The sequence below is a fragment of the Galleria mellonella genome, unplaced genomic scaffold, assembly GCF_026898425.1.
Source record: "Galleria mellonella isolate WM207_F2 unplaced genomic scaffold, CSIRO_AGI_GalMel_v1 utg352, whole genome shotgun sequence".
NCBI lineage: Eukaryota > Metazoa > Arthropoda > Insecta > Lepidoptera > Pyralidae > Galleria > Galleria mellonella.
This window is the reverse complement of record NW_026442084.1, coordinates 7,233,877-7,250,232: the sequence shown is the minus strand read 5'-3', so window position 1 is coordinate 7,250,232 and position 16,356 is coordinate 7,233,877. Positions and strand designations below refer to the sequence as shown.

The 16,356-nt window shown below is 34.9% G+C and overlaps 1 protein-coding gene across 9 annotated transcripts in view; it reads right to left on the bottom strand.

Moving 5' to 3' along the window:
• The window catches only part of LOC113512264 (transcription factor EB), a 153,786-nt gene that overhangs the window by 42,064 nt on the left and 95,366 nt on the right, over positions 1 to 16,356 (bottom strand). Inside the window, exon 1 of one of the 9 annotated variants that reach the window (XM_052897094.1) lies at positions 10,275 to 10,412. The exons of 6 other annotated variants lie outside the window; for them this stretch is intronic. The gene's annotated coding sequence lies outside the window, so the exon portion shown is untranslated. Of the gene's footprint in view, positions 1 to 10,235; positions 10,413 to 16,356 lie in introns of those variants that run through there. 2 more of the 9 variants (XM_052897095.1, XM_052897097.1) reach the window with 2 other exon arrangements.

The window sequence follows — 16,356 nt, the reverse complement described above, 5'->3', positions numbered from 1 at the left end:
AATCTATATTAATCGCTTTTTAAAAAGCTACAAATTATGATTTTAGGGAGTTTCAATAGATATTTAACATACCGCGTCCCTCTTAAAACATCTCCAAAGCCAGTCGCCAACCCTCCTGCGAAGCGTGACAACTACTTGGACAAAAGGGGAAGCATTATGTTCAGCAGTGGACAGAACGATTGAAACGATAAGACTAGATAAGAGATACTTAAAGCTTTATATAAGCTTTCAGTGGACAGTTAAAAGCTGATATGATGAACGACATCTTCCTGTTTTTATAGTATCTATGTATTAATATTATAATCCTATTCATATAAATGCGAAAGTATAACGATCAATGGACAAATGTTTATTTCTCTTTCACGCAAAAACTACTAAACGGATTTGAATAAAATTTAGTACACGGGTAGCTTATATTGTAACTTAGCACATAGGATACTTTATATACCGATTCATACGGGTCAAGCCTAGCATTATAATCCTATTACATAATAAATGAAAAAGTTTGAAACGATCAATGGACAAATGTTTATTTCTCTTTCACGCAAAAACTACTAAAAGGATTTAAAAGAAATTTAGTGCACGGGTAGGTTACATTCTAACTTAGCACATACGATACTTTATATACTGATTTATACGAGTCAAGCCGCGGAATATAGCTAGTATTTAAATACAAGTAAGTAATATAATAAGTTATACGAAAATATTCATAATAAAGATGAATATACATATACTCGTAATGTAAATATGTATCATTCACGCATATTTCTAGAAAGTTAATAAGAACGAGGTTACTATAATATCTACATAAATATTGTATGATATAAATAGAGATAGTCTGAGAGCTGATAGCCAATATTGGAGCAGTACTTTAAAAAAGCAAAAATTTAAGTACTGTATTTTTACTGTACATTATTTAATTATTATCTGATTATGAAAATGTCCGAATTTATTAATAATTATGAAAATAAAAAAGTGAACTATAAAATATAGATATTTTTAACGGATAACAGAGTTTCTGGCTCATCCTTCACAGTACACTCAAATAAAAATTGTCGTGTCAGCAAAAGCACATCAAAATACTCGTAAACTGAATGCAATTATTAAACAATAAACTGAGTTGTTACCCTTATGGCACGCAAGAAAGAAAAAAAAATTGTTACTTTATATATATTGCTTTTTTGTGTATACATTATTTTATCTCTTTACTGTGTATGTCTGTTGTTATTTGTGTGTTGTAAGTAATCCAGATAAGTTATAAAAAAAAAGTTTTACATAAATTAATAGTCACGTGGGCCGTTAGCAATTCCAAGTTACATAAAAAAGTCTCTTTAAACAAACAGAGAATAATTATGTGTGATGTTAAAAAAAACCGATTTAGAAGAAATAACACGACAAGAGTTGTTTACATGGTGCTTATTTTTTCGTAAAATTGTATTACAGTACAAGAATAAGCGAATATGAGGACAAGGAAATGACGACATCGTAACACGTACTGTGGAATCAATTTTTGCATTTACCAGGTACCCCCACAATTTTTACCATGAGCTCTCGATCTATGTTATGATAGATGTCATTGTCAAACTTTGTCACTATACAATTACTACAATATCAACATATAGAAATTTATTAATAATATACTATATATATATATATATATATATATATATATATATATATATATATATATATATATATATATATATATATATATATATCGCCTTTTCATTGTTATTAACTTATTGTTGTTACTGTGCAAGTTAAAATTTTTTTTATGAGCACCAGTGAAGGGTGATAGATGAGAATGAAAACAGGCCAGTTAGCCCATCACGATGAATTCATCAGGAATTAACCATGATAGTTTCCAGGGGGAACCGCGAGGAGGTCGACCTGGTTGGGTATATTGCTAGCAATGAGATTCTCAGTCTCCATTACTAACAATCCCTTTCCCCCAAAAAGTGCAAGTTGTAAAAAAGTTTATTGGAATAAAAATGATTTGAATTTGAATAAAACTCCTTTAAAGTCGGTTGAAGAGAACGAAACAAATTTTGTATCTATCTGGTTTTTTACTTGCACCGATTAATCAGTCCAGTCAGATATTTTTCGAGTAATTTAACAATTAATATCTAAACAAACATATACATTCATTAAATACTAAGTCGCTATCTGTATGTTTGTCTGTCGAAATTAGGCAGGCGGCCGGTCGTAGAAATTAAAGCCAAGACTAAGGGTAATATGATTAACACGCCCGAAGCCCATTTGAGGGAGGGGATCCGCCACTCGGAGAGGGCCCCTGTGAGGGGCGGCGCTGCTGGTGACTGGGAAGACCGCTAGTCGCGAGCCTCAGTCACCGGCGGGTAGGCGCCGAGTGAAATACCGGGGTGTTTTTAGTGGGTAAAAATCCCACAGTACCCATCCGTCGTCCCGCCGGCGGATGGGTCACTTTCTGAAGATTTTCACCCTAGTTAAAAAAAAGGGTAATATGATTAAGTATATTACCCCAACCCCAAATAATTAGGGTAAGAGTAGGAAAATAATGATATCTGTATGTCTGTTACCCCGTTTACTTTTAAATCAACCACGGATTTTGCATTCAAATATTTTTACGGAAGGTTTGCATATAGAATGGATACATTCTAATTAAATCGCCGTAAGTGTCCCGGCATAGAATAGGCCATCCCTTTCTTTCCCGTGAATGTCGTAAGAAGCGACTAAGGCAGAGCAAGGGATGGGCAGCAGCATCCCTTTTAAAACATCTCTAAAAACTCAACTGCGGTTGCTAAACCGTCTGCTAAATGTGGCAAATACTGGCAAAAAAAACCCTGTATGGAGACTTACGTTCAGCAGTGGACAGTTAACTGAAAAAATATAATAATAATTCTAACTAAACAGTTGTTGACAACTGCAGTTGACAACTGTACATATGCAAGTCGCTAATTAATCAAAATATAGATTGTAACTTATATTTTTGGAAACAGTTGTCCAATTTCACTAATACTGACTAGATTATCACCAGAAGCAGACTTTATACACTTGTCACTGTTTGGATACCTCTGTACCTTTCTTGTTCCTGCTGTGAAGCAGTTGTGTTTGATAGATAGATACTCTTTATTGTTTCCTCCAAAAGATTACAATAGTAAACTTATTATAAATATAAACAATTACAAGAAATAATCACAATGAGAAAACAGTGGGCGACCTTATCGCTAAAAGCGATCTCTTCCAGGTAACCTTTGGATGGAGAGGAGTAGTTATATATGACACATGTATGTATGTTTGCATGGCTTTTACTGTTTGAAGGCATAATACCTTATTCTTAAGAGATGGCAATGCATGAGCGGTATATTGGGCGACGTAGTACACTCTGTTACTCGTATGTCCTTGATACTTTTCATGTCTATAGGCAATGGTTACCACTTTCCATCAGGTGAGCCGTCAGCATGCCCGCCATTCTAAGTTGTATAATATATTTATTATATAAGCTTATTATTTTTTTATATCACTGAGGTAGCAAACAAGCATACGGCCGCCTGATGGTAAGTGGTTACCGTAGCCTATGAACACCTGCAATACCAGAGGTACTACGCGCGCGTTGCCGACCCTGAAGAAACCTCTTTACCCCCCTTTTAAAGAACCCCATGCTGTAATCTCTTGGGAAAACGTCGGCAGGGACCTCATTCCACAACCTGAGTGTTCATGGGACTCTTCTGTTGCCTTCTTCCCTCCTTTAAGTAGATTGTAGTGACAATACAACATACAGACTAGCAAAAAATGTATGTATGTAACACACATTCATTCAACTCAGGAAATTGTTCAAAAGACAAATGTATGATGAATATGAAACCTTGTCATCTTTATTAAGGTTAATTTACAAAACAATATTTCGGCTCTTTTGCCTTCATTACTGTACTGTAATGTTTTTATTATTTATTCACGCGACCGGTTTCGAAATAAACAAATTAAAAAAAAAAACAGTACACTTATGTCCATGGTACTGTTTATATCTATAGGTGACGATTACCACTTACCATCAGGTGGGCCGTCAACTTGTTTGCCATTCTAAGTCGCATAAAAAAAATTCGGGGATAAATATTTGATATTTGGGTAGAAATAAAAATAGCTTCTGACAACGATTTCGCTGCGGAAAACTGTATCCTTGTAACAATATTGGCAGAACGCAACGGCGATGTAGCTCCATCTCGCTCATACCTCGCTACGTATCGAACCTCGGTATCGTGAGAATGTGGATAGCTATACGGTAGAAGAAGACCTAAAAAGACATAAAAGGACCGTGTGAAAGCTGACATGGTCAGAATGAGAGTGAATACAAAAATGACTGCAAACAGAGAAGAATGGAAGAGAAAAATATATTACGCCAACCACAAATAATATTTTTTTTTTATGTAACTTATAATGGCAAACAAGCTGACGGCCCATCTAATGGAAAGTGGTAACCGTCGCCTATACACATGAGCAGTACCATGGACATAACAGAGTATACTGTTTCGCCCATGATACCCCCATGCGTTGCCATTCCTGAGAACTCAGGTGTTATTCTTCTGTACCCAGTAAATTCACGCCATATCCCACCCTTCAAACCGAAACACAGCCATGCAAACACAACTGCTTCACGGTTGAAACACGAATGGAACAGAGGTACCCAAGCAATCGACTTGGGAATAATCGAATTTGGATATAGGTACGAATATGGCTGGAAACCAGCGCTGTGCAACTGTTCGCATTGTGATGGGACACTCACAGCATCAGCTGAGCCGGTTCCTTTTGCCTAGTATGGGACACTTCTTATATATGTATTTTTTATATTTTCTATTGTGATTGTGTGTTTACTGGCAACAAATGTTTTCTATTCTATTCTAAGATGAAGATGGTGGTATCGTGTGCAAGAGCCTGAAGAGTATTCGAGGTCACAACAAGTGATTTATCAAAGCCAACAACATAATATCGTGACAGACTATCAAAGTAAAGATATCAATACTCTTAGATAGTTATTTTACAAGTTTCCATATCTATGCTTATCAATTGATAAGAGGACTTAAGAGTAAGGCTCGATACGTAAAATGCGTAATGCGGCGCTTCAGTAATCCCAATCGCGAACAGTCAAAACGGGTATAATAATAAACATTTCAAGACAGAACATACATACCTAGCTACTTATATATATATATATATATATATATATATATATATATATATATATATATATATATATATATATATATATATATATATATAAATTATAGTTATTACAGTTATACATAAAATATTACAAACTTACCGTTTATTTTATTTTATTTTTTATTTTACTTTAAAAGGGAAACATACGAGTACAATACCTAAAACATATAAATAGTATACACAACCATAACATAAATCAGTGAAAATTCCCCAACAAACTAATCAAATAAACGAGAGCAGATGATTAACATAAAAAGTGTAGTTAAATAAGAATATTTAAGTGGGGAAAAAATTGTTTTTAATGGGGATTAATAGCCCCATCAGGCAGTGTGATCCTGACAGAGAATAGCCCACCCCTTCCTTTCCCACGTGTGTCGTAAACGTCGACTAAGGGAAGGCGAGCAATGGGCAGCAGCGTCCCTTTTAAAACATCTCTATAAACCTAAGTGCGGTTGCCAACCAGCCTGCCAAGCGTGGCAACTACTAGCAAAACTCCCCTTATAGCGAAGGCTTATGTCCAGTAATAATATAATTATCATACCAATAGATCTAACGGATAAAAGTTAACGCACAGCCTTATACATATAAGTATAACCTAACATTGTTATTTTTAGGTGATAAATTTATCAACACACTTTAACTAAACGTCAAGCCTGTGATAGATGTGATATGATGGCACCAAGGTAATATAATGTATGATTTTCAACGAATTCTTTCCGTTTGAGTGTTAACTGCCTAACTAACAAGTTAAACATAGTAATCAGTTTTAAAAAACAAACTGGAGAACAGTTTACACTGGCTCAAAAGATCACAACATCATTCCTGTCATTCATTGTCCACCACTCCATATAGTTGCCTGATATAAATTGTAAACGATGGTTAACCACCATTGTTTTTTAACTGACTTTTATAAGCTTTTAAGGGATTTCTTTTCTAACTTACCTATCTCTTTCTCCACGTTCTATAAATATTCTTTTTCATTTATTTAGAATCGATATTTTATACAAATTTTAAATTAGTGTATTTATAAAAAATGGCCGGGTGGCTCCGGCATAGAAATAATCTACACCTTGCTTTTTTGTTGGTATCGTAATAGCCGACTAATGGAGGGCGAGGAATGGGCAGCAGCGTCCCTCTTAAAACATTTCTAAAGTCAGACTGAGATTGCTAATCCGCCTGCCAAGCATAACAAACTATTGAGCTGATTTCCTGGTGTATTTATCCCGATGGGCTAAGATGGGACCTTTTCATCCTCACCTGTCATCCCTCACTGGTGCCCCACTAGCGTATTCTGTTAGCGCAGACGGCGTTACCATTACATTATCATCCATTAATTATATCCCTCTTATCCCTTTTCAGTCTATTCTTCCCACAGACAGCCCAGCACTGGGACGTTAATATTTCGTAACATTAGTGACAATATACGTGCTAAATGACGCCTTAACACTACAGTTAATTAGAGTGATAATTGTACAATTACAAGAACACTTGAAATGGTTTACGTAGTGAAATTATGAGTCGCCGGCGGACTCGTTACATATGTGTCCTCCAAGTCAACAAAGCCATCGGTATTCAAGACAATTGTCAAGAAAATCATGGTGATTTGTTTAACAAAACGCAATGTGCCGACATGTTTTCACAAATTAGCTTAAACGACGGCTACGCGCTACGTTTGAATATTGAAAATGTAAAGTAAGCATCGGGCTAGGCGAAACGTGGAAATTGAATGAATCCGGTACATCTAAAGCTGAATAAATACATTAAATATAGCATAACCATCCTGATTAAAATAGACTAAAAAAAAGGTCACATTTAAAGGTAAAGATAAATACACATTAGTGGGAAGGAAAGGGATTGTTAGTAATGGAGACTGAGAATCCCATTGCTAGCAATATACCCAACTAGGTCGACCTCCTCGCGGTTCTCTCTGGAAACTATCATGGTTAATTTCTGATGAATTCATCATGATGGGCTAACTGGCCTATTTTCATTCTCATCTATCACCCTTAACTGGTGCTCCGCCAGCGTATCCGGTTAGCGCAGGCGGGGACACCATACCATTTTTACCCATCAAAAAAAAAATACACATTTGCAAAAATGTGTTCATAAGTAAGTACAAAGACATACTGGTTGTACATTTTAGATTTGTATAGATCTAACATGTTTTACTGGGGGAAAGGGATTGTTAGCAATGGAGTTTGACAGCCCCATTGCTAGCAATATGCCCTATTAGGTCGTGGTTCCCCCTGGAAACCATCGTGAACAATTCTTGTTGAATTCGTCACGATGGGCCAACTGACCTGCTTCATCCTCACCTATCATCCTTCACTGGTGCCCCGCCACTGTATACCGATAGCGCAGGCGGGGTTACCATTCCATTTTCATCCATTAAAAAAAAACATGTTTTACTAACAGCGGGTAAAATGTTCAAAATGTTGAAATAGATCTATCCATTTGGGTGTTACGAGCAGCAGACAAAACTTCAAATTGGCAACTTAACTCTAAATATTTTCTATTCTATTCTAAAACCTGTCAATTTTTTTTTTAATATTTTCCATGTAGAGACATCGTTTAGTTACAATTTTATTATATTAGATTGTACAGGCGACGTGCTGAAGAAGGGCGAAATTAAAAGTACCCGTAACCGGCGAGCGTGTATGACAAGATTGATGAATGTGGAAGAAGCGAAAGAGGTTTGTTTGAATCGAAGCATTTGGCGTTCCATTGTTTCTGCCTACCCTAATGGGAGACAGGCGTGACAGATATGTATGTATGTATGTAGATTGTACAGATATAGAATAAGTTCTATAAATTGGCGAGATCTATCTAATCTAGGATTACTCTGTGTAAAAACTCCTCAAGTGCCTACCTATCAGAGATAAATCAGAAAATTCCGTTCTGAGAATATACTGTGGTCGTATAATATTTAATCTAATCTGACGAATTGAACTCAAACTTACGAGAATTATATTAAAGCGGTTAACATTTAAAATGTCCTTTCAATATCTTAATAACACAGTTTTGTGTAACTCACTAACTTATATCCACCGTGAAACAGCAATGCATAATTTGGATTTCAATATTTAAATTTAATTCTTCTTTATTCAAACAGACTTGTTTACAAGCACTTTTAAATCGTCATTTTTTTTAAATCTACTGCAGGGCTCGACAAGTTGTTATCTGCTGAGAAGAACCCACAAGCAACTCATTTCATTTTCATTTCATTTATTTATTTTGTGATATATAAGTAGATAACAATGGACGGTAAAGTAAGTCCTAAATTTACAAACATATATATTATATAAGAAACTCAACAGATACTCTTTTAAAGCTGTATCTATATATGTATACTAGCTGACCCCGTAAACGTTGTTTTACCACTTATTGCGAAATATAAAAATCGCGATTAAAATACAGGGGTTGATCGTAAAATGATGAAAATTTAAAGTTGTGTGTATTTTTCAATGCTTAATCATAATAAAATAAAAATGGAAAAATTTGTTAAAAAAATAAAAAAAAAAATTGGGGAGGGTCACCCTTATTATTGAGACGTATGGAAAATAGATGTTGGCCGATTCTTAGACCTACCCAATATGCACACAAAATTTCATAAAAATCGGTAAAGCCGTTTCGGAGGAGTTTGTAACAAACACCGTGACACGAGAATTTTATATATAAGATTATAAGTACACTAATATTTATTTAAATATGCTATGGTTAACATGGTCATTAGAAAGCCCGTGCATGATCGACTAATACCGTGCACGTTTGTCAGTCAAATATGAAGGGTAAATGAAAACACTCACTCGAGAGGTATAACAGCTTAGCCCTTAGTAGCAATGCAGGAGAGACACCATGGATGACACTGTATACTATGATGCCTATATGGTTACAATTTATTTAAGATCCTTATCCGTTCTTTTCAGCTGAAATTGCTTTCCGAATGGACAGGAGAATTATGAAAAAAAATACTATTAAAAAATTATTATATTTAAGTTTATAGGTAAGTATTTATATTCTTTATTGCACATGCAAACGACATAGCGATTAGTCTAACAACTTGTTAGTAATGGTGGGCTTATCTATGAAAGAGACGTCTTCTAGCCAATCCAATGCAGTGAGAGAGAAAATAATTAGCAAGTAATCTAGGGCAGGAAAGGTATGAGAAAAAAAAGAACTTGCCGTAAATACAAAGTAATTAGAATTCTAACAAAATAAACATGCAGAAATTGTAAAGAAATACATATGTATATGTTCAAAAATAAAATATATGATAATAAACAATAACATATATACTATAATACACAATATATATATATATATATATATATATATATATATATATATATATATATATATATATATATATATATATATATATATATATATATATATATATATATACATAGTGCTAGTAGCTTTTATAAAAGAAAAATTATGTTACTTCCTTGTTTTTTTTTTATTTTTCTATACGCATGTTTAAAAAAAAATCAGTGATACAAAGTATATTTTGAATAGTATCATATAATTCACATATATATGTATATTATTATGTTTATTCATATCTATAGGCAATGGTTCCATCATTTTATCAAAATAGCAAATCTGTTAACTTCCTAACAGTAAAAAAAAGTAATAATTAGGTATAAATAAAAATCTACTTGTAATATTCCAAGATCGAGATCTAGAAATGAAAAATCTTATACCATTCGAGATATATACTTAACTGTTTCAACTTAACACTTTGTCTTTAAAAATGATGAGATGAAATCTTAGAAGATGAAATAAAAAAGCGTCAAGCTAACAATTTACCTAATTAAGTGGTCTCAGACAAGCATGAATCGACACAAGGCTAAATAAAAACTAGTAAACTTCACTCGCTAATGTTACCGCTTCTTAGTTGATATAAAAACGTGTTTTACAAAATTTACATAAGATTTTAGTCAAATAAAGATTAATCTTATTAGATTAACCATCTTAAAAAAATACTATTTAGATAACTGATTATGGGAAAAGAAACGTAATAATTATATCCATACAGTTAATAATATGTAATCCACTTACAACGCACTACTTACAAAATCGACTCGACATTAAATCACAAAAAAAAAATCACGAAACAACGATTTTCGCGTTGCTACGTCAGGCCGCGTGAACACAGAAATACAGACTGATTGCTATGTGTGGTCTATTATCATGAAAAAAAAAAATAAACACCGTGCTATGATAATACGCGCGGATCTGATAGTCGTAGCACGGCGGTATGCGCGTAAGCACGCCCATTGATTGATTATGGTCAGTCGGTAACTAGTGTCAATGATAATGAACGTGCATATTTTTCATACCTTTTGATAATGAAATATATATATATATATATATATATATATATATATATATATATATATATATATATATATATATATATATATATATATATATATATATATATATAAATACGCGGAATGACTTACGTGTAGTTTAGTCGAGAATTCTAGATTAGTTTCAGGATTATTCAGGATCCTTAATCATAAAGTACATAATATATTTTTCTTTTAATTTTGTTAAAATATATTTTTAACAAGCCGCTCATCCCGACTTTACATGGGGGTATTAACGAAGAATTTATTTTATATTCACACAAATTCATAGTTAGTATAATTAAACTTTCTGAAGAAAGCAAAAGCTGAATTTTTTGCCTGTTCTTCTTGGCTGGAACTGCGTTTCCAATGGGTGGTAGAACAATGAAACAATGACTGTTTAAAAATGCTTAAATCTAAGTTTAAAAAAATAAAAACTTTCCTTTCTTTCTTACAAATTCTTTTAAGGGGAGTTTTGGCAGTATTTGTCACACTTGGCGAGCGGGTTGACAATCGCAGTTAGGCTTTGATGTTAAGTTTTTTTAGTGGCCTCTTACGACACCCAAGGAAAAGAGAGGACTGGTCCGTTCTATGCCAGGACCAGACGACTATTTTTTTATTCCGCAGTAGTATTTACTCATTTATTTACATAATAAAAATAATAATTATTATAATCATTGCTCAAATCATGTGCCTTGCTTATGATTAAAATTGATAACTCAAAATTTCTCGTTGCCACGTTATCTGGTGTCATCGCGGAAATACAAGCTTGTTCCTGTGTGTGGTCTATTATCAAGAAAAAAAAAATGAAAATAAACTACGATCCGATTGTAGTAAGCACGGCGGTAGGTTGGCATCTACGCACGCTTATTTACTGACCTATGACCACAATCGATATTGTTTTATAATGGGCGATAATGGAATGGTAGCCCCGCCTGCGCTATCGGTATACGATGGCGGGGCACCAGCGAGGGATAATAGATTAGGATGAAAGCAGGCCAGTTGGGTCATCGTAACGAATACTCCAGGAATTCACCACGACGGTTCCTAGGGAAAACCGCGTGGAGGCCGACCTGGTAGGGTGTATTGGTAGCAATGAGGTTGCTAATCCCCATTACAAACAATCTACCCCGATACAATACAATCGATATTCGGATGGTAAACGGCCTGATGGTCTGACTTTGGTGCCTTGGAAGAGGGGGCGCTGTTTGATATGGGATGCAACTTGCGTGAGCACGTGCTGTGTCTCATCTGCGGGATACGATTCGGGTGGTTGGTTCGGCCGCGGAAACTGTCGCTAGAATCAAACATTTAAAATATAAGATTCTCGAACCAGCTTACATCTTTGTTTCCGTTGCTTTTGAGACTAGGGCGTGTGGGGAGGGGAAGCAAAATCCTTTATAAGAGAGTTGAGTCTGCGCATTGCGGAAGGGGGCCATGATCGCCGTTCCGGTTCGTATCTGGCTCAAAGGATATCTCTGGCAATCCAACGCGGAAATGCCGCAAGTGTCATGGGGACCTTTGAGTTGGGTACCATGAATACAACTGATCATTAATTTTTTTTTAGGTGATTAAAATATTATTGCATGTATAAAATAAATATAATATATATATATATATCATAAATAATAAAGCTTTAAAGCTGCCCGCTAACGAAATGCTTACTGTACTGGGTTGACTGGTTGATCTCTGTCAGAGATAAGTCCACCCTTGCTCACAATATTTATAAATAGATTATTTTATATGTAACTTACAAGTGCAATAAAGAATATATATATATATATATATATATATATATATATATATATATATATATATATATATATATATATATATATATATATCACTTATCATAACTCTAAATATCGATTGTATTGTATCGGGGTAGAGATTGTTTGTATAGTAAAAATAAAATATCATAAAATCCGCGAGTAGCCAACCGGGTTCTCAAAGTAACAAAGTAATGTTTCTTGCATATGTATGCAATGGATCTTGATATTTTCCAACAATCCTTACAAAAAATACATTGAGGCGGCCAATTTGTTATTTTAAATCTGTAGTCGTTACTCTCCTAATGTTTCTAATATCGAATATTATGCAGAGCAGTTATTGGAGTGCAAATTTGATGTTATTTTATGTAATATTTATTGTACTAATTTATTAATTTGTAATCTGTTATTTTGCTGTAAATAAATAAATATATATTCTGCATTGCACTAAAACATACAGTAAGAACAATAAGTTAATAACAATGTTAGCAAAGGCGAACTTATCTCTAAAAGAGATCTCCTCCAGTCAACCTAACACAGTGGCATAGGATATATAAATTTTAAGTGCTAACGAAAACTGATTAATTTCCTTTAGCGCATCATTAAAAGCGGTCCGACGCGGGCCGAGTACAACGTGAACGTCGAAGGCATTTTGAAGGAGCCACTTCAAAAGCCCAGAATATTAGGGAACAGATAAAACAATTCACGATAAGAACATTTCTAGTGGAAAATTATTTCCAATACAGACGTTGATAAAACTAACAGTTTTATCAGTTTTAGAACTGTAAAATAATAAAGTAGTGAGGAAGCAGTGTTAACTGAAGTTATCTTAAACTATGTCTCAAGGACTGCAACTCTGTTATGCGAAATACGAGTACGTATTGGTGTGTTTATTATTTTTGTAAACAATTCGACTTTTAATATTTTCATAATTTTTTTACGAACTACACTAATGGAAAAAATTAAGGGATATAAAAAAATGCTTAGGTGATTTTCAATAGGCTGTACATGGAAAAAATTCATCGTAGACACATTTTGAAAAAAAAAATTTAATGAGAAACTTTTAGAGTTTAGACCCAAAAACTAGACACTTAGAGCTACATTTTTCTTTTTTTAAAATGTCTTTACGATGATTTTTCTCCAAATTACAACCTATTAAAAATTACCTAAGCATTTTTTTGATCCCTTAATTTTTTTCTTTCACCATTGTACATCGGAATTTATCCTCACACCTTAAAATCAAAATGGTCACGCACAGTGCGGTTTCAAAGAAGTTTCCTCCCACTAACACTCAGGTTGTGGAATGATCTTCCTGCCGAGACTTTCTCTAGAGACTACAGCATGGGGTTCTTAAAAAAGGACGTATTAAGGTTTTTCAAACGTTGGCCACGCTGGTGTCATAGGCATCCATAGGCTATGGTAACCTTGTATACCATCAGACAGGCCATATACTTGGTTGCCACCGTAGTAGTAAAAAAATTTAATAAATACCGGATTAACTTTCGTGTAATTTAGTCGAAAAATCTCTATTAGTTTAATATTATGAAGGTGACAGTTTGTTTCTCAATGTCGAACGAATTGGGGTGAAATTTGGTGAAGAGATTTTTTTATATGAAAGGGTGGCAAAGAGCAGGTTCATTTGACGGCGAGTGATCACAGCAGGTCATAACTAACAACATCAAAGGAGTTACCTGTGCATTGCCGGCCTTTTAATATATATGTATTTATTTATCTATTTAAACTTTAATGCACAGTAAAATTCTATGTACATATGGCGGACTTAACACCGGACGGTGTTCTCTACCAGTCAACCATTGGGTAAACCGAGAAATACGTAGGCATTTCTAAATAGAGGAAAAATAAAGCAATATATATGTATATTGATTACCAGCCGGAGCAACAACGCCCACTTGTGGGCGTTCAGACAATAGCGAATGCACAGACAAGCACAGAGTATAGTATTTTTAAATTAATCTAATAAAGGGAATAATAAAATAAAGTACAGGCTAATTGAGAAGCTTTGATCAATTTACTTATATTTTTTGTATGTTACGCCGTTGCACCGGCAAATCCGTGCCGATTTCGATCATTCCTTTTGCAATTGATAGGTTTTATTTACATCTTGTTCGTCCTTGTGGTCCTGGAATAGAACAGGCCACCCCGTTCTTTCCTGTGAGTGTCGTAAGAGGCGACTTAAGGGACTTAATGGTAGAATTATGGACAGCAGCGTCCCTCTTAAAACATCTCTAAAAGCCTAACTGCGGTTACCAACCCGCCCGCCAAGAGCTGCAACTACTGGCAAAACTCCCCTTATGGAGAAGGCTTATGGTTTTTTTTTTGATAGGTTAAAATGGTATGAGAACCCCGCCTGCGCTAACGGGATACGCTGTCGGAGCACCAGTGAAGAGTGATAGATAAGAATGAAAACAGGCCAGTTAGCCCATCATGATGAATTCATCAGGAATTAACCATGATAGTTTCCAGGGAGAACCGCGAGGAGGTCGACCTGGTTGGGTATATTGCTAGCAATGGGATTCTCAGTCTCCATTACTAACAATCCCTTTCCTTCGAAGGCTTATGGTTAGCAGTGGACAGTTAACGGCTAAAATGATAATGACGATGATTAATAAAGTTGCTACATTAATTCATCATGCATTTTTTGGAGTAACATTTTATAAAATCCTCTAGAATACCGTCTTGCTTATCAAAAAAATAGTATGAAAGAATGATAAACGAAAACTATTCGAGACTTGCTTATGAGCTTGCTTTCTATTAACAAGATAAGGGTAATCCCATGGTGATCCATGCAAATTCATCACAGAAATTGTATAATTATTAATTCAAGCATCTATTATTATAATGTTTAAGAGTTCTTTTTTTCTAGGTCACGGCATAGCCGTAATCTTATCATTTTACTCTGATTAGAGAATACAATAATAAAAATAAATTAAATATATATTAGGTAAGCTTTAGTGATTTACTGCTGGCATTTGTTGACACGCTGTGCTATGATGAGAGAGAGACTTTGTACAAAAGTCGATTGCTTGGGTACCTCTGTCACATTAGTGTTTCTACCGTGAAGCAGTTGTATTTGCATGGCTATGTTTCGGTTTGAAGGGTAGGATATGGCGTGAATTTACAGGATACAGAGGAATAACACCTGAGTCCTCAGGAATGGCAACCAATGGGGGTATCATGGGCGAAACAGTATACTCTGTTATGTCCATGGTACTGCTCATGTCTATAGGCGACGATTACCACTTTCCATCAGGTGGGCCGTCAGCTTGTTTGCCATTCTAAGTTGAATAAAAATATAAAAAAAAAATAACAAATAAAATGTCCACCCGTGCGAAGCCGGGACGGGCCGCTAGTATCTAATATAGAAAATTGGTGAAATCTTGTCAAATATAATATGAGGATTGAAAATTTGTTAAGTTCACAATCGTTGCGCAATCACAAAGTTGGTTGGCATGAAAAACGTGATGCCGCTGGTTAGCGGGACGCGTACTTTGAAGGCGTCGTGTGCGCACAATTTGTGTTCACAATTTGACACCAAGGTTTCTGGCTACCGCCTGAAATGGGTGTTGCGACATTTTTCAAGAGCTTTATTTTTTCTATTCAGGATTTTCGTCAGAGACATCTCAACACACATCTACCTCGTCTGAATTTGAGCTAGTTTTAATACTTACTAATATTATAAATATCAAACTGAGTTTGTTTGTTACCTCATAGCGTCTAAACGGCTTAACCAATCACCATGAAATTTGGTTTATACGTACTATATGGGATGGTGTAATATATAGGCTTTTTATCCCGGTCAGTAAACATATCCTGGACACGCGGACGAAGTTGCGGTTAAAATTGGCAACAGGGTCGGTAACGCGTAACACCCCTGGTATTGCAGGCGTCCATAGGCTACAGTAACCGCTTACCATCAGGTGGGCCGTATGCTAGTTTGACACCTCTGTGGTAAAAGCTACTACTATTATAAATGCGAAAGCTTGTAAGGTTTTTTTTTTTAATAATAATATGGT